The sequence below is a fragment of the Mesocricetus auratus genome, unplaced genomic scaffold (assembly GCF_017639785.1).
Source record: "Mesocricetus auratus isolate SY011 unplaced genomic scaffold, BCM_Maur_2.0 Super-Scaffold_100030, whole genome shotgun sequence".
NCBI classification, from domain to species: domain Eukaryota; kingdom Metazoa; phylum Chordata; class Mammalia; order Rodentia; family Cricetidae; genus Mesocricetus; species Mesocricetus auratus.
Window position 1 is genome coordinate 4,790,129 of NW_024429211.1, and position 19,527 is coordinate 4,809,655.

The 19,527-nt window shown below is 40.2% G+C and overlaps 2 long non-coding RNA genes and 2 other non-coding genes across 33 annotated transcripts in view; all 4 read left to right on the forward strand.

Moving 5' to 3' along the window:
• Positions 1-8,518, forward strand: part of LOC106022184 — a 202,162-nt gene extending 193,644 nt beyond the window's left edge. For all 20 annotated transcript variants that reach the window (XR_005871914.1, XR_005871913.1, XR_005871919.1 and 17 more), the window contains 4 exons: positions 6,021-6,063; positions 6,158-6,228; positions 6,607-6,650; positions 8,461-8,518. This is a non-coding gene — a long non-coding RNA (uncharacterized LOC106022184). The remainder of the gene's footprint in view (positions 1-6,020; positions 6,064-6,157; positions 6,229-6,606; positions 6,651-8,460) is intronic.
• LOC121135062 lies at positions 6,285-6,363 on the forward strand. Its single transcript, XR_005872253.1, has one exon. It is a non-coding gene; the product is annotated as a small nucleolar RNA SNORD115 (small nucleolar RNA).
• Positions 8,519-8,586: 68 nt separating the features above from the next.
• Positions 8,587-19,527, forward strand: part of LOC106022182 — a 55,113-nt gene continuing 44,172 nt past the window's right edge. For 9 of the 11 annotated variants that reach the window (XR_005871970.1, XR_005871972.1, XR_005871979.1 and 6 more), the window contains exons 1-3: positions 9,244-9,616; positions 10,898-10,968; positions 11,336-11,379. This is a non-coding gene — a long non-coding RNA (uncharacterized LOC106022182). Of the gene's footprint in view, positions 8,647-9,243; positions 9,617-10,897; positions 10,969-11,335; positions 11,380-19,527 lie in introns of those variants that run through there. The other 2 variants (XR_005871971.1, XR_005871974.1) reach the window with 2 other exon arrangements.
• Positions 11,025-11,103, forward strand: LOC121134873. The gene has a single exon (XR_005872081.1). It is a non-coding gene; the product is annotated as a small nucleolar RNA SNORD115 (small nucleolar RNA).

The following is a 19,527-nucleotide window of genomic DNA, read 5'->3' on the forward strand; positions in this document are numbered from 1 at the left end:
TCCATGTTTATCGCCTTGTACAAAATTTAAGTCCAAATGGATCAAAGAACTCAACATACATCCAGCCACACTGAAACTTTTAGAAGAGAAAGTGGGAGATACTCTTCAACGAGTTGGTACAGGAGACCACTTCCTAAACATAACACCAGTGGCACAGGCACTGAGATCAACAATTAACAAATGGGACCTTCTGAAACTAAAAAGCTTCTGTAAGGCAAAGGACACAATCAAAAAGACAAAAAGGCAGGCCACAGAATGGGAAAAGATATTCACTAACCCTACATCTGACAGAGGGCTAATCTCCAAAATTTACAAAGAACTCAAGAAACAAGTCTCCAAAACACCAAAGGATCCACTTGAAAGGTGGGGTACAGAGCTAAATAGAGAATTCTCAGTAGAGGAGGCTAAAATGGCCAAGAGACACTTAAGAAAGTGCTCAACATCCTTAGCCATCAGGGAAATGCAAATCAAAACAACTCTGAGATACCATCTTACTCCTGTCAGAATGGCTAGAATCAAAAACACCGAAGACAATTTATGCTGGAGGGGATGTGGAGAGAGAGGAACACTCCTCCACTGCTGGTGGGAATGCCAACTCATACAGCCTCTTTGGAAATCAGTATGGAGATTCCTCAGGAAAATGGGAATTAATCTACCACTAGACCCAGCAATTCCACTCTTAGGCATTTATCCAAATGAGGCAGGTTCATACAACAAGGGCATCTGCTCCACTATGTTCATAGCAGCATTGTTTGTAATAGCCAGAACCTGGAAGCAACCTAGATGCCCCTCAACTGAACAGTGGATAGAGAAAATGTGGTACATTTACACAATGGAGTATTACTCAGCAGAAAAAAACAATGGAATCTTGAAATTCGCAGGGAAATGGATAGCACTGGAAGAAACCATCCTGAGTGAGGTAACCCAGTCGCAAAAAGACAAACATGGTATGTACTCACTCATATATGGATTTTAGATATGGATCAGGATAGTGCCAGTCTGCACTTCCACAGATAGAGAGTCTGGGAAACAGGAAAGAACCTAAAAGATATGCATATATACATAGTACCCAAGAGAAGAGGATGGAGACAAGATCCTCTGAATGGATGGGGAACAGGGCGAGGGGGGTAGTGGGACCTGGGAAGAATAGAGGGGGTAAAGAGGAAGGGAGTTGGTCATGGGGGAACAGGAAGTTGAGGGGTGGGGGTAGAATAGGGGGAAGAGGGAATCATAGGATCGAAGACAGATCAGGCACCAGAGTGACCTCGAGTGATCTAAAGGTATAACATCAATTGGCAAGCTAAGCAATAGTGGAAGGACCACCTCGAATGCCCATTCCTGATAATGAACTTGATGTCTATAACTATCCGGGAGCCTTCATCCTGGGACTGATGGAAGCAGAGGCAAACACACATCTAAGCACTGAACTGAACCCAAGGAACCCAGTGACAGAGAGAGAGGAATGATGAGCAAATTGGCAAAGAATGGGCTGGCAAAACCTGCAGAGACAGCTGATCTGAACAGGGGAGTGCTCTTAGACCCCAGACCGACAGTGGGGAGGCCAGAATGGGACTGATCTGGACCCCCCAAATGTGAGTGTCAGTGAGAAAGCCTGGACAACCTATGGGGCTCTGAGCTGTGGATCAGTGTCTATTCCTGGTATACAATCTGTCTTCATGTGCCTATAGCACAAAGAGAGATGCTCTCTCAGCCTGGACTCTTAGGGGAGTGCCTTGACCCTACCAAGAGTAAAATGATAGACTCTAGACATCCCCTATGTGGAAGTATGTGGCAATAGGGTGGGAGGGAGGGTGGAAGGGGAGTGCGGGAGGAGGGGAGGGAGAGGGAACTGGGATTGACATGTAAAACAAGCTATTTAAAATTTAAAAAAAACTAACGAGGAAAAAAAAAGAAAAAAAAATCCTACTGTTCCTCATGATTTCCTATCCCATCTTCTGAAAACTCAGTCCCTCATATGCCCATTTCTATGCATCTGTTCCTGCTCCAGAATTCTGAGAAATAAAATGGAACAATTCACTATGAATAGCCAAGGAGAACAGACAATACACTTTAATATTCAATATTTCTGATTTATCTGGCTGTGAACTCTGATAATGTACTCTTAGATATTTCACTATCTGTTTTCGTTGCCTATCACAGGGATTTCTTTAAGAATATTTTCTATAGAAAAGCACTCAAAATTTGTATTTAACTGTTTAAGGCAAGAGAGAATCTTTTTTTTAGGTTAGCTTGCAACGTAGTGGGTCTCATTCCAACATCCTCATACATACATCTTTGTCCTCATTTGTTCCCCTCCCCCTGCCTTTTCCTGTGTTCTCCCCAACTTCTGCTTTCTCATAGAATTTCTTATTTCACTACTGTATTCTTTTACTGTATTTTTCGCAAAATTGGAGCACAATGAGACCCTCATGGGGCTCATGATCAGACACATTAGCAAGAATTAGTGTTACAAAAAACTTTTCTATTTATGGATACCTATAACAGAAAATTTCAAATTTAAGGAGAGTTAAAAAGTGGTAGGTTACCATAGAGAGGCAGCATTGAGACAGAACTCACAAACAACAAGGCCTGCACAGAAAATGCTTATGATATTACCGTAGACATTACATACAGGATACACATCCATAAAATTGATGCCATTTGAATATGCACTGCATGATTCTACAAAGATTTGACTGCTATTGACAAAATGGCAAAATGCATACTGGATTGTGAAACACAGGACAAATTCAGTGTTTGTGTATAGGAGATGATGAAATCATAGGGAAATACAGAGGAGGAGGAAGAAAAATGTACTAAGCATCTCATGATGATTATATTCTGATGAAATCCAAAAGACAGAATGCCTCTAAAATTAATCACACGATGGCCTTTTCCATTTTTATTACTTTAATTTTAAGTAGCTTGCGTCACATGTCAAACCCAGTTACCTCTCCCTTCCTTCCTCCCGCATCCCCCATTAAAACCCCCAGCCTGCCACTCTATCCCCACTCCCTTCCACAAAGGAGATATCCAGAGTTTGGAATGAGAGTCCAGGATGAGACATCATCCCTCTTTGTATTATGTATACACAAAGTCGATTTGTATGCCTGGGATAAATACTAATCTACTACCCAGTGACCCACTGGTTGCCCAGGCCCCCTCACTGACTCTCACACTCAGGGAGTCAGGATCAGTCCCATGATGGTCTCTCAGCTGTCAGTCTGGTGTCCAAGTGTTCTGCCTTGTTCAGATCAGCTGTCTTTGCTGGTTTTACCAGCCCATTCTTTGTGAATTTGCTCATTGCTCCTCTCTGTTACTCAGTTCCACAGGTTCAGTTCAGGGTTTAACTGTGGATGTTTGCCTCTGCTTGCATCAGTAACTGAATGAAGGTGATAGGATGTCATATAAGTTACATGTCAAGTTCATTATCTGTAATGGGCATTTAAGGAAGTCCTCCATTATCACTTTGCTGGCCTGTATGTGTCACCCTTTTAGATCGCTAGTGTTTTCACTGGTGCCAAATCCCTCTTCAAACTTATGACTCCATCTATTATTGTATTTCTAATTCTGTTCTTCCTCTATTTTACCCTCCACTCAGGCTTCCTGTTCCCAATGACCTACTCTCCCCCACTCTTCTCCCCCTTTCTCTTCTTCCCAGCTCCCACTCCCCCACAACTTCTGCCATGTTCCCAAACTGTTCAGGAAATCTTTCCTCATTCCTCTTCTATGCGGTACCAGGTATATCTCCCTTAGGTTCTTTCCTGTTTCACAGACTCTCCGTAAGTGGAATTGCAGACTAGCACTATCCTGATCCATATCTAAAACCAATATGTGATTGAGTATATACCATGTTTGTCTTTTTGAGACTGGGTTACCTAAATCAGGGTGGTTTCTTCCAGTGCCATCATTTGCCTGCCAATTTCAAGATTCCACTGTTGTTTTCTGCTGAGTAGTACTCCATTGTGTGAATGTACAGCATTTTCTCTATCCTCTCATCAGTTGAGAGGCATCTAGAGTGTTTCCAGGTTCTGACAATGATAAATATGCTATTATGAGCATAGTGGTACAGATATCCTTATTGTGTAAATTTGAATCTTTTGGATATATGCTTAAGAGTGGAATTCCTGGGGATTGTGGTAGACTGATTCCCATTTTCCTGAGGAATCTCCATACTGATTTACAAAGTAGGTGTATGAGTTGGCACTCCCACCAGCAGAGGCAGAGTGTGCCCCCTCTTCACATGCTCTCCAGCATAAATTGTAGTACTGTGTTATATTCAGGAAGTTCTCTCCTATATGAATTCATTGAAGAGTATCTCCCAGTTTCTCTTCAAAGAGTGTCAGTGTGGTTGGATTAATTTTACATCTTTGATCCTTTTGGACTTAAGTTTTGTGCAAGGTGATACACATGGATCTATCTGCAGACTTCTGCATGCCTATATACAGTTATGCCAGTATCATTTGTTGAAGATGGTTTATGATTTCCATTGTATAACTTTAGCTTCTTTATCAAAAATCAAGTGATTATAGGTTTCTGGATTAATCTCAGGGTGTTCAATTCAATTACAATATTCTACCTGTATATTTTTCTGCTAATACCATGATGTTTTCAAAACTATAGCTCTGTAATAGAGCTTGAAGTTAGGGATGGTGATGCCTCATGAAATTCCTTTATTGTATATGGTTGTTGTGGCTATCCTGGATATATTTATCCCATTATTTCCACTAGCATTCTAGGTCACAAAGAGTGGAATTTCTTGTGAAGCCACTGATGTAGTCATCAAATATTATTGGTCCTTCTGTGCTTCTTCATTGAAAAGACCCCAGCTGTTTGAATGGCATCTGCTAATATCTCTTTTAACCATCTCAATCATAACATTTCATTTCCAAGGTATGCATGCTATCTTAAATCTTAATGCCTCCAATGATTTCTCGTCTTTCTTAATTCTCAGTTACAAGTCCCCATTCCTACTCATCTGCTCCTGTTCCTGAATTCAAAGGAATACACAGGAACACATTTGGTATTAATATTCCAAAGAAACAGAATAAAGTTTAATATTCACAATGTTCTGATTTATATGTCTGTGAACTCTCACCATATCTCTCAGAGTTTTCATGATTTATTATGTTTACCTGTTAAAGGGGTTACTCTAAGTATACTTTGTACAGACAAACACTCAAACCTGCACTTAATCTTTAAAGCATGACGTAACATTTCACTGTACTTCTTCAGAAAATTGGTATATAATGTGAACCTCAGGAGTCTCATGATCAGACAAGCTAGCAACATCTTATGCTCCTTTTCTCCCTGGGCAATGTCCATTATTCAGGCTATGAACTCAGGGGGGTTTATTAGATTACTTTTCTCAGGCTCATAAGGCAGATGGAAACACATAGTGTTCCTGTGCACTAATGGACATAATAGTAATGCAAACGCAGATTGTATTTAATTTCCATAGGATTAATGAACTTGTCCTACCATTCAGTCCACAGGGTATATGAGGCAATTCAAGTGAATGGAGCTGGCCAGGCATTCCCATCTTTGCCTCAGATGCACAGGCTCATAATCATATGGAGCAAAACTTACCTAATATCAGTATTATGGAATTTCAATTAAATGTATGACATCCCAAGCTGCAAAGGCTGTCTCATCTCATTTGAAATGTGAAAGCGAATGGGAGTAGTGATCCTAAGCAGGCAATGATTTGCAATTAAGTACGTGGAGGGTACTCATCCTACTGTGGTGATTAGGATGTGTTTTCAGAGGGAGATGGGATAGCACAGTGCAAGGAACATCAGATGACAGGTCCTGGACCTTGTATGACACAGTGCATGATCAAAAGCTGAAATGCTTTCACCAGGCTTATAACATGTCTCCCGAATTGTTCCTCAGTTAATGCTATGAATACAGGCAATGAGGATGATTGTGAAGCAAGTGAAGAGTTAAACATATGTGGGTGTTGCAAACAGGTAACCACCATTAATATATTCCATTATCTCTCCCTTGACTTTCATAAGCAATTGCCAACGTATCATGCTCTAGAGCTTTGGCCATTCAAAGGTAGGCAAGACAATTATGCTGACCCTGACATGCCAATTTTGATGCCCCAAAATTTGTCTTGATTAAAGACGCGATTCTGCTTTATCCCTTGCAGGACCCTAATGCCAGCTGACCATTTGTCTGAAGCATACCTAGACCTACCTGCAAGATGGTCTTAGTATCCTGGTAAGCAGCACTGTTTGTTTTCAACTATCAGGTATTGCTATGTCTTCTGACAGCCTAGGTTGATTTTGACAAACCAATATCATGAAGAGAGGTGATGACATAAAAATCATGCTCAATAGGATTATGCTGAGGCCAAGCCTAAAAGACAGTGGAGAAATCAGGACCAAGTATAGTCAGACCTTTCCCATAGGCCAGTACACAGGGACTCATTCTCCCAGCAGTGTTTTCAGGTTTTGGGAATCATGGGAAGTCCTGGTGCTCTTTGTTGGGAGAGCACTGAGCCTGCCTCAGAAGGCACTTGTTGGGCCAATCTATGTATGTCAATGCTGGCCTGCATCAGGATTCTGCTCATGTCAATCTCTTCTATCTGCATTTCAGTAATCAAGGATGCAGATTTGGTGCCACAGTCATTTCACCTTCAGGTAAGTGGAAAGATGAGGTAAAGTTCTACAGTATCTTTTAGATCTCTGCCTTCAAATATTAAAAAGCATGACATTCTATGAATCCAGTGATACTTAAGGCACAGAACTTGTGCACTCCCTTCCTTTTGAGAGTCCTCTTGGCCTAAAATGATTAAAGGGAGGTATTTCAAACTCCTTTGTCTTGTAGAATTCCAAGTTGTAGGTATTTGGAAACAGATCTGTTGGAGGAGGTGGGAAACAAGAATTGGTTCAGGATATTCAGGCCCTGAACCTTGCACAGCTCAGTGATAGCTGAATGTGAACTTGAAATCCCTGCCTGGGGGTGTCTTTCTAACTCGCTTGCTGATTACTACTGCCGGGGCAGGAACTTCATGTTCTTGCTGTGTCAAGAGGGTGTCATGCTCCAAACTCTCAAAGATGGCACTTAAGAATGTCCACTTTGCAGGCCATTAACTGCAGGGAGATCAAATGGCTACTCCTCTGGGGCTCATAAATCAGACAGACACCCAAAAAATTTCTAGTGTACTAATGAACATATCAGTTAGGCAAATTCAGATAGATTTTCTATTGTCAAATTTAATGAACATGCCCTGCCTTGCAGGCATCGGACACATGAGGAAATTTGATAGGGTGTATCTAGCCAGTCATTCCCTGGTTTGCCTAGATGCACAGGCTCATCATCATGTGGACAACCACTCACAACACATCAGCGGCCTGGAATTTCAACCACATGAATGGCATCCCAAGCAGAAAAGGCTTCCTTTGCTCATTTGATGAGGAATATGCCAAAAGAAAGTCTATATGCATCCTAAGTCTACTGTGCTTGGGAAATTAAGAACTTTGAGCATACCCATCTTACTATAGTTATTAGGCAGTGAATACACAGGGAAATTGTGTAGCACTGTGCAAAGAACAGCAGATGACAGGTTGGATCTTTTATGACACAGTGCATGATCAGATGCTAAAATGCTTTCAACAGGCCTATAATATGCCTTCCCAGTGATCAGTCAGCTAATGCTTTGAAGACAGGCAATGTGGGTGAAGTTGAAACAAGTGAAGGGTTAGACTTGTCTAGGGGTGGCCAACAAGTAAACCACCATTAAATTTTTTTCACTATCTCTTCCACGGATTTGATTATCAAATGCCCCCAATTATCATGGTTGTTATTTTGGACCTTCAGAAACTGGGTATTGCAATTCTTCTGACACTGATATGATTTTTGGCAATGGAAAATTATATTTGAACAAGAGAACAGATTCTGCTTGATAACTTGCAGGAGCCTAATGCCCCGTGACCATTTGACTAAACATCACCAAGACCTAAATCTTACATGGAATTTGTAATCCTAGTAAGCAGCATTATTTATGCCCCCACTATCAGGTATATCTATGGCTTCTGAGGACTCGGGTCTATAGTGACAAGCCAATACGAATGGAAGTAATGACATAAAGTCTAAAATGGCTGAGAGGCACTTGAGAAAGTGCTCAACATCCTTAGCCATCCGGGAAATGCAAATCAAAACAACTCTGAGATACCATCTCACTCCTGTCAGAATGGCTAAAAATCAAAAACACCAATGACAATTTATGCTGGAGAGGATGTGGTGAAAGGGGGACACTCCTCCATTGCTGGTGGGAGTGCCAACTGGTTCAGCCACTTTGGAAATCAGTATGGAGATTCCTCAGAAAAATGGGAATAGACCTACCACAAGACCCAGCAACTCCACTCTTAGGTATATATCCAAAAGATGCCCATTCATACAACAAAGATGTCTGTTCCACTATGTTCATAGCAGCTTTATTTGTAATAGCCAGAACTTGGAAGCAACCTAGATGTTCCTCAACCGAAGAGTCGATAGAGAAAATGTGGTACATTTACACAATGGAGTACTATTCAGCCGAAAAAAACAATGGAATCATGAGATTCGCAGGCAAATGGATGACACTAGAAGAAACCATCCTGAGTGAGGTAACCCAGTCACAAAAAGAGAAACATGGTATGTACTCTCTCATATATGGATTTTAGACATAGATCTGGGGAGTCCCAGCCTACAATCCTATGGCCAGAGAGTCTGGGGAACAGAAACTTCATTTAGTGGCTGATTGAAGAAGAGGCAGACTCCCTCGGTTAAGTACTGAGCTGAACTCAAGAAAGCCAGTAACAGAGAGGGAGGACTGATGATCAAAGGGATTAAGACTGGGCTGGTTTAACCCCCAGAAACAGCTGACCTGACAAGGGTTAGCTCTTGAATCCTAAGCTGATGCCTGGGAATCAGCATGGGACTGATCAAGACCCCCTGAATCTGGGTGTCAGTTAGGAGGCCTAGGTAATATATTGAGCCTTGGGCAGCAGATCAGTACCCATCCCAAGTATACACACGGACTTTGGACTCCCATAGAACAATGTGAGGTGCACTCTCAACCTGAACTCTTGGGGAAGGGTCTAGGCCCTGCCCTATATGAAATGACAGACTATGGACACCCCCATGGAAGGCCTAACCCTCTCTGGGGAAATGAGGGGATAACCGGGGGGGGGAGGGCACGGGAGGAGGGGAGGGAAAGGGAGAGGGACCTGGAACTGACTTGTGAAGCAACCTTGCTTCTTATCTAAATTTAAACTGGAAAATAAAATTTAAAACATCGTAAAAAAATGATGATTAAAAGGATTATGCTGAAGCAAAGGTGAAAGGACTAGTGAGAAATGGGTCCTTGTCTCTGAAGGCAGTTCTCCTAGACCAGTACACAGATCCTCATTCAACAAGATGCGCTTCCCTGTTTGGGGAATACTGTGAGGTCCAGTTGCTCTTCTTTATGTGATCACTGAGCCTGCCAAAGAAGGCAATTGTTGCGGAACTCTATGCATGTCAATGTTGGCCAGCATCAGCACTTTGCTAAAGTCCATCTCTTCTCTTCTGCATTTCAGTGATCCAGGATGTAATCTTGGTGCCCCAATCATTTCACCTTCAGGTAAGTGGAAAGAACAGCTTAAGTGTCTACGTCACTTTTGGATATCTCCCTTCAAATATTACAAAGCATGACCTTCTAGGAATCCAGTTATACTTGCAGCACAAAACTTGTGCTCTCCTTTCATTTTGGGAATCCTCTAGACTTATTCACATGAAAAAAGGATGGTATTTCAAACTGCCTTTTCTTGTAGAATTACAAATATTAGGTATTGGGAAATAGATCAGTGACTGATCGGTGAAATGGGACTCCAGGATTGGGTCAGGATTTACAGGTCCTGTCCCTTCCACAGCTCAGTGATAGGTAAATATGATTTTGAAATTCCTGGTGTAGGGTGTTTATCTAGCCTCCATGCTGATGTTACTGCTGGGGCAAAAACTTCATGTTCTTTTTGTGTCATGATGGTGATATGATCCAAAATTGCAAAATGGTGCTCATGAATTTCCAGTATGCAGGTCCTCAACAGCAGGGAGATCACTGAGTTACATTTCTCAGTCTCAAAAAGCAAACGGAGATGCACATTGCTATAGTGCACAAACATACATATCAGTTAGACAAACTCAAATATATTTTCCTTTTGTTAGGATTAGTGAACTTGTCCTTCCATGCAGGCATCATGCCACATGAGGCAATTCAACAGGGTGCATCTGGCCAGGAATTCCCCCTTTGGCTAGATGCACAGGCTAATCATTATATGGAGACCCACTCACCATTCATCAGTGGCATGGAATTTCAACCACATGCATGACATCCCAAGTTGCTATGCCTTGCATTGCATATGTGATAAGGAATGGGCCAATACTACAGGTGTAGGTATCCTAAGCAAGCTGTGCCTGGGCAGTAAAGAACCATGAGGATATGCATCTTACAATGGTGATTAAGTATTGATTTCAGTGGGATATGGGATAGGACTGTGCAAACAACACCAGATGACAGTTTGGACTTTGTATGACATACTGAATGCCCATATGCTAAAATGTTTTCAAAAGACCTATAATATAACTTCACAATGGTCTGTCAGAAAATCTATGAATACAGTTAGGGACGATGAGGGTGAAAAAAGTGAAGCTTTAAACTTATCTAAGGATGACAAACAGGTAATCACTATTAGAATGTTTCATTGTCTCCCTCATGGACTTGATTTGAAATTGCCACTAATTATCATGCTGGAGAGGTTGGGCATTCCAAAGTATGGCATTGTAATTCTGCTGACAGTAATCTGCCATTTTGGCATGGAAAAACTTTCCTTGACTAAGAAATCTAATTCTGTTTGATCCCTTGCAGGAGTCTATGCTGGCTGACTATTTGTCTGAAGCTCTCCAAGATCTAACTGATAGATGGTCTTTGTCATCCTGGTAAGCAACATTGTTTGTGTCCCACTATCAGGTATAGCTATGACTTCTGAGGACCCGGGTCTATGATGACAAACCAATGTCATGAAGAGAGGTGATGACATAAAAATCATGCTCACTTGGATTACGCTGAGGCCCGGGCTAAAGGACAGAGGGAGAAATATGGGCCTAGTCTCCTCAGGCCTTTATTATAGTGCAGTACACAGGCTCTCATTCACCCAGCATTGTTTCCCTGTCTGGGGTATCTTGTGTGTTCCAAGTGCTCTTCTTTATGGAAGCACTCAGCCTGCTTGTTTGGCACACTATATACATCAAGGCTACCAGGCATAAGCACTCTACTCATGTCATTCACTTCTCTTCTGCATTTCAGTGATTCAGCATGCCTAATATTCACCCCAGTCATGAGCTATACAAGTAAGTGGCATGATCATGTTAAGTGCCTTCGTCTCTTTTGTATCTCTACCTTAAAATTTTAAAAAGCATGACTGCCTAGGATTCCTGTGATACTTGCAGCACAGAACTTGTGCTCTCACTTCCTTTTAGGGATCCTCAAGATCTAAGCCCATGAGAAAAAAATGATAATTCAATCTGCATTGTCATGTAGAATTCCAAGTAACAGCTATTTGTAAACAGAATAGTGACTTTTGGGGGAAGTAGGACACAAGGATTGGGTCAGAGCAATCAGGCTCTGTCCCTTGCACAGCTCAGTGATAAGTGAATGTGATCTTGAAATCCCTGCCTCATGTGTCTATCTACCTTCCATGTTGACTGTGAAAGCCAGGACAAGAGTTTCATATCAGGAGGTTTACATGCTCTGAAGTTGCAAAGATGAGGCTCAGGAATGTACAGTATACAGGCCCTGGACTGCAGGAAGATCACTAGGTTATTTTTCTGTGGGTTAGAAGGCAGAAAGTGTCTCAGAGTGTTCTACTGCACTGATGGCCATATCATTAAAGCAAACTCAGTTACCTTTTCCTATTTTTAGGATTAGTGAATTTGTCCTGCCATGCAGGCATCAGGCAACATGAGGCAATTCCACAGCTTGCATCTAGACAGGCATTCCCCTCTTTGCCTAGATGCAAAGGCTCATCATCCTGTGGAGACCAACTCACCACACATAAGTGGCATGGAATTTCAAATACATGAAAAACATTCAAAGCTTCAAAGACCCCCATCAATCATGTGATAAGGAATCGGCCAAGAGAACAGGTGAAGGGATCCTATGCATATGGTGCTAATGCAACTAAGAACCTTGTGGGTATGCATCCTCCAATGGTGATTAGGGACTAATGTCAGAGGGAAATGGTATAGCCCTGTGCAAATAAAAGTAGATGACATGTCGTGGACATTGTAAGACATTGTCCATTATCAGAATCTAACTTGTTTTCACCAGATCTATAATATGCCTTCCCAATGTTCTGCCAGCTAATGCTATGAACTCAGGCTGTGAGGATGATTGTGAAACAGGAGAAGGGTTAAACTTGCCTACAGGTGGCAAACAGGGAAACAATGTTAAAATTTTTCATTATCTCCCCCATTGAATTGATAAGCAATTGCCCCCAATAATCTTGCTTGAGTGTTTGGATGTACAGAAGATGTGCATTACAATTCTGCTGAAAATGACTTGAAACTTTTGGCTCCCCAATTTTTTTCTTGAATAAGAAAACTGATTCCCACTTATAGTGGGAGATTACAACAGACTGCTCTCACTACTGCATAGGAATACCAGACAGAAACTCGACAAAAAAGCAAACAGTCTAATAGAATTTATGAAACAAATGGGATTAACAGACATTTATAGAACATTTCATCCACATAAAAAAGAATATACATTCTTCTCACCACCACATGGAACACTCTCAAAAATTGACCACATACTTGGCAACATATAAAACCTCTCAGCTACAAAAAATTTGGAATAACTCCATGCATATTATCAAACCACCATGCGTTAAAATTAGAATTCAACAACAACACAAAATGCAGAAATCCTACAAACTCATGGAAATTGAATAAAGCACAACTGCACCATTCCTGGGTCAAAGAAGAAAGAAATTAAGGACTTCCTTAAATTCAATGAGAATGAAGACAAAACATATCCAAACCTATGGGACACTTTGAAAGCAGTGCTACGGGGAAAGTTCATAGCACTAAGTGCCTACTGGAGAATAGTTATACTAGAGAATTAACAGCACAGCTGAAATCTCTAGAACACAAACAATCAAACTACCCCAGGAGGAGTAGATGCCAGGAAATACTCAAATTGAGGGCTGAAATAAATAAAGTAGAAACTAGGAAAACAATTAAAAGAATCAATGAAACAAAGAGTTGGTTCTTTGAGAAAATCAACAAGATAGACAAACCTTTGTCCAAACTTACCAAACAGCAAAGCATGAACAAGCAAATTAACAAAATCAGAAATGAAAAGGGCAACATAACAACTGACTCTGAGGAAATCCAGAGAATCATCAGGTCATACTTTGAAAACCTGCACTCCACAAAGGAAAATTTAAAGGAAATGGATGTCTTCCTGGATAGCTATCACTTGCCAAAATTAAATTAAGAACAGATAAGCAATTTAAATAGACCTATAATCCCTATGTAAATATAAGCAGTCATCAAAACTCTACTAACCAATAAAAGCCCAGGTCCAGATGGCCTCAGTGCAGAATTCTACCAGAAATTCAAAGAACAGCTTATACCAATACTTCTCAAAATATTCCATGCAACAGAATCAGAAGGGTCTTTGCCAGACTCTTTCTACAAGTCTTCAATAACCTTGGTCCCCAAGACACAAAGACACAACTAAGAAAGATAACTTCAGACCAATATCGCTCATGAACATTGATGCAAAAATACTCAATAAAATACTGGCAAATCGGATCCAAGAATACATTAAAACAATCATTCACCATGATCAAGTAGGTTTCATCTCATGGATGCAGGGATGGTTCAACATATGAAAATCCATCAATGTAATCCACCATATAAACAAGCTGAAAAACAAAAATCACATGATCATCTCACTAAATGCTGAAAAGGCCTTTGACAATATCCAACACCCCTTCATGATAAAGGTCTTGGAGAGATCTGGGATAACAGGAACATACTTAAACATAATAAAAGCTATATACAGTAAACCAACAGCCAACATCAAACTAAATGGACAGAAACTCAACACAATTCCTCTAAAATCAGGTACAAGACAAGGCTTTCCACTCTCTCAATACCTTTTCAATATTGTACTTGAATTTCTAGCCAGAGCCATAAGACAACAAAAGTAGATCAAGGGATACAAATTGGAAAGGAATAGGTCAAACTTTTACTATTTGCAGATGATATGATAGTTCACATAAATGATCCAAAGAACTCTACCAGGGAACTGTTACAGCTAATTAACACCTTCAGCAAAGTGGCAGACTATAAGATCAACTCAAAAAAATCAGTAGCCGTACTATATACAGATGATAAAAGGGCTGAGAAATAAATCAGAGAAACATCACTGATTCTGCAATGATAAACAGCACACTTACTGAAAGTAAAACTAAGTATTTATTGTAGAAATTACTCACAAGAGACCAAACAATTAACCCAGATGAGCTGAGTAGTTTTCCACCAACGAACTGGAAGCCGAAAGCTAGAAAAAGAGAGATAGATTTCCGTTGTTCAGTCTTTTATACCTTCCCCGTAACGTCCCTAGGAATGCCCAAAAGTGGGCCTGGCTAGTGATGTAGTTCACCGCCTACGTCTGTACATGTCTTTAGTCATGCCTAAAGTGGGTGTGGTTAGTGGCGTGGTAAATGGCTCTTTTATTATCTCATCTGTATGGGCACACAGTTTCCTCCTACAATTCCCCTTTTAGTCTAAAAAGGATATTTAAACTTAAAACAACTAACTTGTGTCAATGAACAAAATGTATCAAACATCTATCCCATCTAAATCTAAATTTATCTGAAAGAAACACCCAAGTCTGAATACCTCTTTCCAATCCCAACTCTAAAATAATTGAAAACTAACACTAACAGGTGTAAACCATCCTATAATATCAATAATAGGGAGAGCAGGCATGGAATTCTCAAAACTACTTCCTACTGAGATGGGACGATGACAATCTCATGGGGACCTGTGAGAAGAAAAATGTTAGTGTAACAAAATCTTCGGTAGATCAGACAGTCTCTGTATAGCAAGAGATGCTTGTTTGAAGTTCCTGACTGGAGTTCTAGTGTTGATTGAAGCTCTCGTCTGAAGCTCTAAGCAGATTGTAGAAGGTGTGCTATTTCAATTCCTTGGTCCGGAGTTGTATAGAGTGATGTAGTTTCAAGACAGTTTCAGGATGGTGCTTATCAGGTGGAGTCGATGATAGGGGGCAGTTCAGATGCATCCAGTTGAATCAGGTGGAGTCAAGGAAGTGGATCCTCATTCTCTTTATGAAGCAGTTGAAGATTGCTGTCAGGAAATCCCTTGTTCCCTGGAAAACTCAAACATTAATGTTAATAAATAAATATTTTAACTTTTATATGTATGCATACTGGAAGAAATGACAGTAAGGAAGATGGTAAACATGAAGTAAATTAGACTTTTCAGAAAAAGAAACACACAGATAACAGTACCTAATTTTATTTTCTTCTGTCTTATATCAACGGCTCTTTGATATAATACAAAAATTCTGAATTTTACTTAAATAATATGCTTGAATTTAGAGTAGGAGAGCCAATCCAATTCCAAAGACAGCTTCAGTTAAATGAATGGGGACTGAAGGATATGAAGAAACAAAGATAAAAGGGTACTATGAAAAACAATATAGAGAGATTTAGACTTTGTTACCACACAGTGAGTTATTGTTTGTTTGATGATCCTCAGGGTAGATATTCATTCTTCTTCAGGAATCCATATGTCCAGTATTCTTTGCTGAGTTTACCTGTGAAGACAAAAATCAAAACACTTCTCTTTCCTTTTAGGAGGTCACTTTACCCATGGTAGGATATGAATTTGTAGATGAGCTGTTATCTTCTTCCTCCTGAGATGTCTTCTGTTCTGATCAAATCTTAATTAATTTTGATGGAATCCAAAATGTTTCATCTCCTGTGGAAACAAAAGCATAACCCCTTCCCCAACGTAACACATATCCTGGTTTCCAGACTGAGGTCATAACATCCTTAAAATACACCGGTTGATTCAGCTCAGAAGTCTTCTCTGTAGTCCAATGTATTTCTGCTGCAGTTTGTCCTTTTTAATCAGGATAAAGAAAATTCAACGTTACTAAAGCATTATGTAACCTGTGTTTAGGGGTCTTTGTTCTCCCTGGCTGGTTATGAAGCATCTCTTTTAAGATTCAGTTAGATCTTTCAATCACTGCTTGTCCAGTGGGATTGTAAGGTATACCCGTTACATGTTTTATATTATAACATTTGAAAAATTGTTCCAATTTACTGGAGACATGTGCTGGAGCATTGTCAGTTTTTATTGTTTTAGGTATACCCATAATAGCCATCACCTCTAAGAGGTGTATGATAACAGAATCAGCTTTTTCAGAGCTGAGAGCAGTAGCCCATTGGAAGCCTGAAAATGTGTCTGTGGAACGGTGTACATATTTCAAACTGCCAATATTCATTATCTTTCCATAAGGAGGAAATTTCCTCATTTGTTAAAGGTACAATAATTTTACCTGGGTTTTTCCCAATCAGTTAACCTTTTAATATCAAATCAAAGATCTTTTCTATATATGTTTTCAATTTTTTATTCTGTTTATGTAGGAGAAATACCCATTCTAGTATGATGTCTTCCCTCTGCATTAATATTCCTAAGAGGTATTCTCTAGATGGTAAAATAACCAGAATACAGTCCAGCTTTGGGTCCACACGGTCTACATGTGCTTCTAATATTTTCTTTTCTACCCATTCTAATTCTTTTTCAGCCTCACCTGATAGTACTCTTGGGCTGTTTAGGTCTTTATCTCCTTTTAAAGCCATTTTCAGGTGGTTTAAATCATGCCCTTCTGCACCGATAATTGCCGCCTAATAGTTTTTGAAGATCATTAAGAGTCCAGTAACGATCTCTTCTGATCTGTACTTTCTGTGGTCTAAATTTCTGAGCATCTATTGTATAACCTAAATAGTTAATAAATTCTCCTCTTTGTATTTGTTCTGGGGCAATTTGTAATCCCCAGCGAGGCAAAGTTTCCTTTACTTCTTCAAGTGTCTTTTCCAAAGTATCCTTATTTGAATCATAAAGTAATATGTCATCCACATAATGATATATTAACAAATGTGGAAATTGTTAAGAAATTATTTCTAGAGGTTTATGCACAAAATATTGACACAAAATTGGGCTATTTAATATACCTTGAGGTAGTACTTTCCACTGAAATTTCTGTACCAGTTGGGAATTATTATAGGTAGGTACTGTGAAGGTGAACTTTTCTCTGTTGTTTTCTTGTAATGGTATGGTGAAGAAGCAATCTTTTAAGTCTATAACTATAATTGGCAAATCCTTAGGTATTATAGAAGGTAACGGCATCCCAGGTTGTAAAGACTGAATTACCTTGTTGATGGCTCTAGGACCAGTAACCATTCTCCACTTACCAGACTTCTTGGAAACAAAAACAGGTGAATTCCAAGCACTAGTTGATTCCTCAATATGTCCAGCATCTAGCTGTTCCTGAACTAACTTTTCCAAAGCCTCTAACTTCTCAGATGTCATAGGACATTAACCCACCCAGACAGGTTCATTTGTCAGCCATTTTAAGGGTAGAGCTTTTGGTTGCTCTGTAGGTTTGGCACTAGCATCCTGTTTCTGTACAGCCTCTATGTTTGGCATCTGTTTTCTGTACTGCCTTACTATATGCTTTCTACCACCAAGAGCTTGTCTATAATTCTTAGCTGATACATGAGGAATGTTAATCTGCACATTCCATTGCTTTAATAGATCACAACCACAGAGGTTTATAGCAATATCTGCAACATATGGCTTTAACCTTCCTCTCTGTCCTTCTGGCCCAATAAAGTCAATCTATCTAAGGCTTTGTTTAACTTCAGATAGGGTTCCAATCCCTAAGAATTGAATGTTAACCTCTTTTAAGGGCCAAATTGGGGGCCAAGACTTCTATTAATGATGGTGATGTCACCTCTGGTGTCCACAATGCTGTTAATCACAATATTATTTACTTTAACTGATAACTTGGGTCTATGGTATTGTATAGAAGTTTGCCAAAATATACGTTTTGTATTTCCTCCTGATATGATTGATTCATCCTCTGGAGCTAATGTATTATCCATTGACTTATTATTTAAAATGGGCAGTGGATCTTCTAATTGTCCTGGGTGAGGATATCCTCCACGGTCACTGTGAAACACCAGATAATCTTGCTTTGTGGGGCCTTGCTGAGGCCCCAATTTATGTTTCCCGGCTATAAACGTCTACCTTGTCTATCTGTAGTCGACCAGTATTCCTTGGTCCAATGTCTTCCCTTTCCACACCTCCTGCAGAGACCAGGAGGCTGAGGCCTTCTGTTTGATGCATTCCTGGTAAAAGCATTATGTCTAGGAATGAGTTGTCTGCAGTTCCTACTCAGATGTCCTATTTTACCACAGTTAAACCATGTGGCATCTTTATGTCTGTTAAAATTTTTGGTGAGTGCCTCCCCTAACCAGGCCTCTATATCATCACTGGTAGGGTATTTGGCATCCTGGTGCCTCCTCAAGCCTGTAGAAATAACTTCACCTACCCAAGCTCCTGTATCCTGACTTCTGCATTCTAGGTTCGCTGTACATAGGACCCATTCCTCCAATGGTACTAATCTTATTTTTAATGACCAAAGTACCTGCTTGCATTGTGTATTTGCATTCTCATATGCCAAAGATTCTATAAGGAGTCGCCTAGATTCTGGATTTGCTACATGTACTTCTATTGCTCTGGATAATCTCTCTCAAAGTTTAGTGAACCTTTCCCTTGGACCCTGTACTACCTTGGTATAGGGTTGCATTGTCTCTCCTGTTTCACAAACCTTATCCAAAGCATTCAAAGAAGCTGTATGGCATAAAGACAACATGTGCTCATCATATGCAGACTGAACCTGTGGGTCAGCATAAGCACCCTCCCCAAGAATCTTGTCTTGGGGTGCTTCATGACCGTTCTTTAATTCCTGAATCTGTAAGGCTTTTGCTTCTTGTGTCCATAAAGCTATCCATTGAATTTGACAAGAATTTTTGAGCACTGCCGAGGCTAATTGGGCCCAGTCTTTTGGGGTTACTCTATTTACAGTGCACCATGAGGTTAGGAGCTCTCTGACATAGGGAGAATGAAGACCATATAAAAAATGGCCTTCTTAATTCTCTTTATGTCCTTCATCTGTATAGGTTCCCATTGATAAGCAATGGGACCATTTTAGTGCTTTTTTGTTGCTGGTTTTTCGGTTACAGATTCTGGGAAAACCTAGATGAATGCATGCAACCTTAGGGAGATATTTCTGGCATTTGAGAGGAGTTGAGAAACCCCTGTCCTGACCTGTTGCCAGTATGTCTGATTCTGAAGTATCAGATTGGACGTCTTCTAATACGTCCAATC